The sequence below is a fragment of the Nicotiana tomentosiformis genome, chromosome 5 (assembly GCF_000390325.3).
Source record: "Nicotiana tomentosiformis chromosome 5, ASM39032v3, whole genome shotgun sequence".
In the NCBI taxonomy this organism is placed as follows: Eukaryota; Viridiplantae; Streptophyta; class Magnoliopsida; order Solanales; family Solanaceae; genus Nicotiana; species Nicotiana tomentosiformis.
Window position 1 is genome coordinate 91,765,283 of NC_090816.1, and position 8,465 is coordinate 91,773,747.

Genomic DNA, 8,465 nt, shown 5'->3' on the forward strand with positions numbered 1-8,465 from the left:
TAGTGTCACAATTTCTTGTTGCATTTCATAGATCTAGCGTTGGTATTCAACGTTCATATTCCAAACATACTGCAAAATTGATTTGTAGTATTCCTGGTTAATGGGTTCATCATACCATTCCTCAAATATACAATAATTTATGTCATTGCCTCCAAACCCGTATAGACACATTCAGTATATGCGCCCAACATTACCATCGGACCAACATACATTCATAATCGCACGTTTGCCACAATAGCACATTGGTTGGTCATTGCATCTAGACATTTGTTAATGCAAGAAAAATGAAAAATTTATGGAAAGTTTTGCTATTTGTTTTGGTTAAGCGCAGATAATAACTAAAATGCGATAGTCATTTATAGGCAAGAAAAAAATACATAACGTGGTATGTAACCGCGCTATGCTTCGCGTGCTAATGATTCTTTACGGTACAATAATATTTTTCCAGAACGGCAGCTTTATCAGGTTGACAAGACAATACACATAACGTGGTATGTAACCGCGCTATGCTTCGCGTGCTAATGATTCTTTATGGTACAATAATGCTTTTCCACAAAACAACTTTTCCAGAACGACAGCTTTATCAGGTTGACAAGACAATACACATAACGTGGTATGTAACTGTGCTATGCTTCACGTGCTAATGATTCTTTACGGTACAATAAGAAAGCTTCTTAAACTAAACCAAGTCATATGTATTTCAAAGACCTTTTGAATAAGCATTACAACATCCATTAAATAAATGTCACTACGTGTATTAATGTTAAATATCAAAAAGATTATTTTGAAGTTTTTTTTAAAAAATGGATTTATGTTAGATTGTTGTATTGAAGTATTAATGTTAAATATCAAAAAGATTTAACAACAATGAAAACATAATTTTATTTCATACATTATGCAAGATAAACAAGTACATACACTTATTACAATTATATAACGGAATAAAAACACTACGTGCATCCTTGATTGTTGGGCAAATTAGATGCACTTCCACCAGGAGCAGGATTACCACCGACACCCAAACCAGCTTAAGGATATTCACGGCGGTCGTGTCCTGTTTGTGAGCATATGCCACATTTATGCGCATAAACGGCATCACCAACATCCATTTGGTTCCATATACGCGTTCTTTTTTGCACTTGTAGCTTACACAAATACTCCTTGTTACACACTATTTTTAATGGTTCCGGCAGCCAATAATGCTCAGCACCCACTGGCTGTAACTGCCCACTATAGGTGTTTAAGTATGCAACAACACTATATTGCTTATCAACGTACCGAGTTGCCCCAAAACCTGTATGTTGAAAGTACTTCATGGCATGTGAGCACGACATGTGGTAGATTGACCGTTTCCCACAAGAACACAACATACTGGCTTCATTTATGGTGTGTGTATTATTTCCCCAATTTTGATGGATAGCGGTGCGAACTTCAAAAATATTTCGCTCGTTGGAATACTGTAAAAATGAATGCCAATGTGCTCGCCTCCTATATTTCTCAAATCTTTTCATTGGTATTGGCCATAAATTCAACACCCTTCTCCATCAATTCTGATGCACCTATATTCCTTTCAACAAACCTATACGCTATCTGTTTGAATGACATTTGTACCATGGCAGTGACAGGCAATCCACGTGCAGACTTCAACAAACCGTTAAAAGACTTTGACACATTTGTAGTCAGGGTTCCCCAACGTCTGCCACCATCCGCATGCAATGTCCACTTGTCAAGCTCATGTCGCATCAACCAATGATAGGCTCTTTCGTCTTCCTGCTTGATAGATTCCATGCGCCTCCTTAATTTGCACTCCTGGTGATCAGTTGCAGCCATCCATATTAAATTATGCAAGTCCTTTTTGGGATGTGCTTCTGGAAATTGGCCTTCAAGTGCCTCACACAGTAACGATGGTATACATACGGTTCCTGTCATTTAGGAAAATGCTATACAGAACTTAAAATACCGCCATGCTGATCAGATATTAGACAAATACATGAACATTGTTTGACAACGTGCTCCTTCAAGTGGTTCAAAAATAACGTCCACGTCTCTTGGCTTTCATTGGCACAAATAGCAAAAGCTAGGGGAAATATTTGTCCATTAGCATCTACTGCAACAACAATCAACAACTTAATAACATACTTTCCATAGACATGAGTGTCGTCTATGGATATTACTGGTCGGCAATGCACAAAACCATCAATTGCTGGTTTGAAGGCCCAGAACACGTATCTGAATATATATTCTGGTATTCTCGGACTCTGCTCAAGCTTCCATTCAACAATAGTCCCGGGGTTAAAGTATTGCAATGCGGCCATGTACCTGGGTAAAGATGCAAATGACTTATCCCAATCACTTTAAACAATTTCAAATGCACGTTTGCGCCCGAGAAATGCCTTTCTTTTGGTAATGGTATACCCATATTCCTGGTGGACAGATGTAATACATTCTTTGATCTTGTACCTTATGGAGGCTTCAATATGTGGAATCAAGATAGGATAAATCAAGTCAACATCCAAGTTAAAGTGATTCCCGCTGAATATGTCCATTTCACAATTGTGGGTGCCAATATATTTACCCACAACCCACATATTTGTTTTATTCTTTCTCATACGCAACATCCAATTACAACTCGTAAACCATCTACGACAAACAACCTTGTATACATCCGGAGATGACTCCCATACCATCATCTCACGATACTCTTTTATGCTGTACATTTTCACCGCCCTGATTAGGCGCACCTTATCAGAAAAAAGCATGCCCTTTGACAGCACCGTTGGTCTAGATTTATCCTACATTGTTGACCGAATTTCGTCAATATCCCTTTTGAGGGCATCCGCATCCGGCATACTTGGCAAATGATCAAGGTAGGGAATATGCCTTGAATGAAACGACATGAGTGACTCGTATACTCTTGGTCTAATAGGAGGTGGAGCATGCTCCCTCGTCAAATCAGGTCCGACATTCTCTTCCTCCTCAACATCACCCTCGTCAAGGAAGGGTGTGTCATCTCCAGACTCATCGACATTGTTGTCATAATCACTATTCTCTTCCTGAATCTGCGCATCTACCAGATCCCGATTAAATACGTCGTCTTCGGGCAATTGAGTAAGGAGAGGACCATCAAGTTGCTCGTTTTCACTACACAACCAAAGAAATAATGAGTAACTCAAATTGGCCCAAACAATACATATAACTTTATATATTCACTTACAAATCATAATGTGTTGATATCCCATGATGCACATTATCTTGTTGATACTGACTCCCGGATGGACCACCATGATCCAACACACCAAAATTCGGCATATTCCAACTGACTGTTGGTCCATAACTTGTAAAATTCATATCTAGTCGGTACCCCCTGTCGAATATATATGTATTAATACAAATACAATACACAAAAATATACATCGTAACATAGTAGGAAAATTAAAGTTTACCACTCTGCTTGTGGATTATGTATACTAGGGGAGAAATTATTTCCTCGGTCCTCATTCGCCCGTGGAGATAAGTTTAGATCCGGCCAAACTCTTTCAGCCGGAACTTGTTCGGCTAAAACTGCTCCAAAATAACCATCCGATGATTGAGGGATTTCCCTACTTTACGCAACCATATTATTGCGAACGTCTTCAGCCTTGACGTACATTTTCAATATTTTTATCACAATAAATTCCCGATATTCATCCGGATTCCTCAAAAACTCTCTCAGAGTTTCATCGTCTTCGATGTTAAACTCAGCATAACAAGCAACCCCTTACGGAGTCACAAGATATGGATATCTTCCGGTTATTTTAAGATTCACCGAACGTTTGCTCACGCTCATTTTTTTTTACATAACAACGATATAAATGTATCGTACTCCATTGTAAGTGGCAACTTAACATGAGACCGTGGAGATAAACTATAGCTTACTGAGCTATTCGCCACCACAACCTCACCCCCCCTCCCCCCAATATAATGAAACCCTAATTCTTCGCTATTTAGACATTACGACAAAATGCAAAACAACTTAACAAAGAAAAATTTCACAACACTTAGAGTATTTCTGAATGGATTTTTACAAAATCCTTAACGTCCTTATATAAGGCAAAATCCAATCCGGGGGGTGAATTATTTGAGGTATAGCGTCTTAATTATTGTTATGTTAGTTAAGCTCAAAAGAATTATTTGTGGGCCCACATAATACATATAGCGTCTTAGTGAAAAACGCTATATATATAGCGTCTTTATAAAAGACGCAATACTTAACTGGCCAAACGACCGTTAAGGTATAACGTCTTTTAAAAAGACTCTCTCTCTCTCTCTCTCTCTATATATATATATATATATATATATATATATATATATATATATTAATACTATGTATTTTTTCCACATATATTTGTTCTTTGTGTCCAAAAGAACTACATTTTGGTTTCAGACTCCAGTAGAGAGGGATATATGAGCAGAGAGGGGAATGTAAGGATGAATAAGGTGACAAAGAATTAGATAAGGGAAACAAAGTTTCATCAAAAACGACATACCTAGAGATATACATTCGACTAATAAGAATGTAATAATATTTGTATCCTTTATGTTGTGAACTATATTCCATAAAGAAATATTATTGAGTTCTAAATGCGAGCGTGTGAGAATTATATTGTAGGGTCAAAGATAAATATACCAAGCACACCCAAACACTCTTAAGAAATTATAATCTCATATCTAGCCAAAATGTTTCTTAAAAGGAGAAAGATAGTTCAAGATTGGAGTAGACATGCAATTTATAAGATAAACAGTTGCACAAAATGCTTCATTCCAATAGTTCAAGGGAATCGAGACATGTGCAAGTAAGGAAAGCCAGTTTCAACAATATGCTTATATTTTCGTTCAATAAAACCATTTTGCTTATGAATGTGAAGGAAAGAAACTTGATGAAGAAGGCCTACTTGAAATTTTTTATATTCACTTTCCCAGTCGAATTGAACAACTTGAATCTTACGTTCAAAGAAGTTTTCAACTTGAAACTTAAAATGTAAGAAAATATCAAACATTTATAGTCTCCATAGATATGAATGAATCAAATCCGGAGGAAAAACTAAACTACACAAAGAACTAGAAAATAAAATTTTATTGGTTTTTTTCATATTGACAGAAGAATAAACTTGCGACAAAGAACTATCCAAGAGTGGTTGAAGTGTCCTAATAACTTTATTAATAGTTATAAGGGGCATTGACCTAAACGATTATGTCAAAGTATAAAAGAGAAAAATATGCAGCCAGAGCTTGAGGTTGAATAAGTGTCTTGAAGGGCGAAGAAGGCGATTGAATCTTGTAAAAGCCATGCTCACGAGTCCCATCCAATAGTACCTTTTCAGTTTCCACTCAAAAATTATATTATTGTCTGAAATAAATTATGCTACACTTACATGAGAAATTATTAAACCTGTAATATTTCCCACATTAATTTGCTCATTTCCAATGTACTATCCACGCATAGTTAGATCGTTCAAATCATTTTTTAAGTAATTGATCGCACCCGAATTTGAAAACCAAGATGGATCATAAATAGTAGATGGTTGTGCAATCTTGACAGCCATATGTTGTTTGTTGGAAGCTTGATACATATGATTGAATCGATGGTAGTAGTTGATAGTGGAGTTCCCAAATTTAAAGTAAACCTGACACTAAACTAGACTAGAGCTTGAGCCAGAGTTAGGACTTGAAAAATTAACATGCGGAGATTGATTTTGCCATGTGTTTCTGCCACAACCTTTATCCCATTTTTCACTATTATAATAACGTGAGTTATAATTCTTCTTGAAGTTGTGATCTCCTTTTTGAGTATTAAAATTTTTGATTGAAAGATTCGCCTGCCCGAAGCCTTGATGGAGTATATTCATATGTTCTAAGCGAATCTCATCGCATAAGCAGTAAGCCATGAAGATCAGTGATTGTGATAGGCTCAATTCGAGACGTCACATATACCACTAGTGCATCAAATTCTAAACCTAAATCATCATCAGAAATTGGTTGTGTTGCTGATACTAAATCATCATCATCTTCAAAGGCCTTTATTTTCTATAGTTAATTAACTATTGACATAGTTCTCTTCTTTGTTGTATGAAGTTACAAACAGAGTTGCATAATTTTTGCTCCAGATTTAGAAGCAAACATATTCTCTAGAGCCTGCGAAGCTTCTCTTGATGATGAACATCCTATAACCTGTGCAAAGCACTCCCTCTGTTAGAGAAGACAAAAGCCTACTGAGTAGCAATTTATCTTGTTTCTTCCAAGCTAAATAATTGAAATTGAGCACTGGTCAACTATAGATGCCTCATATGGACTGCACATAATAAACTTTTGGGCATTCATGAGTACCAAACCCTCAAGGTCCTAGCCTCATAGTATTAGAAGAACTTGAGATTTCCATGAGATATGATTGTTTCTATCAAGTTTTATGAAATTAGAATGAGATGCATTTGGAGTGATTGAGTTGCTTCTCCTTAAGGTTGAGTTATTAAGAGCGTAAATGATGGTATAGAAAGCCATGAGACATAAGTCTTAGATATGCTCTGATACCATAAAAGCGTTTGAGAAACATATGAAAAGTTATTTTGTATTGATCGTATAAGGAGCATTGCGATCTTCTTTATAAACAGGTAGTTATAGAACATACAAGATAGACTTAGGGTAAATTTAAGAGAGGAATAATCTATTCAAATTTTTATTCCAAGAGTTACACTCGTATAATACATATTTTCAATCTATACTGTATTAAAAGCACGAATACCATTAGCGAAATGTCGTTCACCTTTTTTACCCTTTAAAAATAGAGTTCATATTGGACAAAATAGTTATTTAATTATTTTCCTACTATTTAGGATGCTAAAATCAACAAAATTTTTATTGTTAAAACTTTCCTTATTTAAATCCTACTTTTCTACTTTAAGTTTTACTAGAAGTCGAAGATCTTTGTGAATTTACCACACCTATTCCTAATTATGTAAAAACTGATAAGAATCTTACTCTACTACTTTAAGTTTCCTAAGTTTAATGATCTTTATAATTAATTAGGAATCGTAGAAGGCATCTATGTCTAAGTTTTACTCTTTTTTTTTTGTAAGAATTATTTAATCATATGTAAACTAAATTAGATAAAAATAAAGTTAAATTGCAACCACGCATATTTGTGTAAAGATCCAAACTTTTATCGTCAATTGGGTTTCCCCCTAAACCTTAGAATTTTTTAAATAAACTAAATACTATGTATTAAATTCTTCCTTATTTGAATGATTTAGAAAGTTTTAATAATAAATATCTTATATAAATTCTTTTCCTATTTGTTTTGTATAACATATCAGTTTGTAAAAGACAAGTGATATCAAAACTGAAAAACTAAAGAGAACCAATAGCAAAGTAATGATGTGGTTGTTAATTAAAGTTGCTTTGTCCGTCAAAATAAGGTTGCATTTGTTCTAACCGTAGGAGAAAATAAGTATTTGTTTTTAAGTTCTACATAAACTGATAATTCTTTCTTTATTTATTTTAAATATAACCATGAATAATAATTTTTCAATATTCGGAAAACAACTTAAGACATGTTTATCAATTTTTATAAAGACTAATTTTTTTCTTTTGGAAGATTTTATGAGAAAACATTTCAACACATTTGTCAAAATAAAAGACACTTAAGTTTCTTTATACGACAATTAATGCATTTATGTTTTAATCACACAAATTCAACCAATCCAAATATAATTATTCTAGAGGTAATTTTCCATATTATTTTTTCAATCTTTCCAGCATAAATACCATAACGTAACCAGAATTGATAAATAGTTGCAAAGGCACAATAATGAATTGACACTTTTTTATTGTTATTGTATAACTCAATTAACACATTGTTTAATAATATTTGTATAATTTTATAAAATTATATACTCATTAATATGGGTACGCGCAGAACGCGTACCTTAATACCAGTTATATTAAAAGCACGAAGGTTTTTAGTGAAATGTTGTTTGCCTTTTTTAAGTCTTAAAAATAGAATTCACACCGGACAAAGTAGTTATTTAATAATTTTTCCTAATATTTAGCACATTAAAAATAACTAAAAATATGATTATTAAATCTTTATTTATTTAAACTAGACAGAAAGTCTAAAATTTAAGGCTTTAAAATCTATTAAGATTTTACCTTATAAAAATTAAAATGTTTATTCAAAAGAAATTTTGTCTGTCGTATATTTTTATTTTCTTAACAACACAAGCACTTTTAGACGGAAACTATAGCATATTTGTCTTTAATTTGGATTTTAGTTACATTTAGTGATTTCATTATTGTTTCAAGAGTCAATTTTCTGAAAAAAGTCTATAAAGATGCATTTTAAAAAAAAGGCAATAATCGTCACAACGGGAAAAAATGCATAAAGTTATTCTTAAAACTGTCTCCCATGATGCGAATCTTCTTTCAAAATTTAG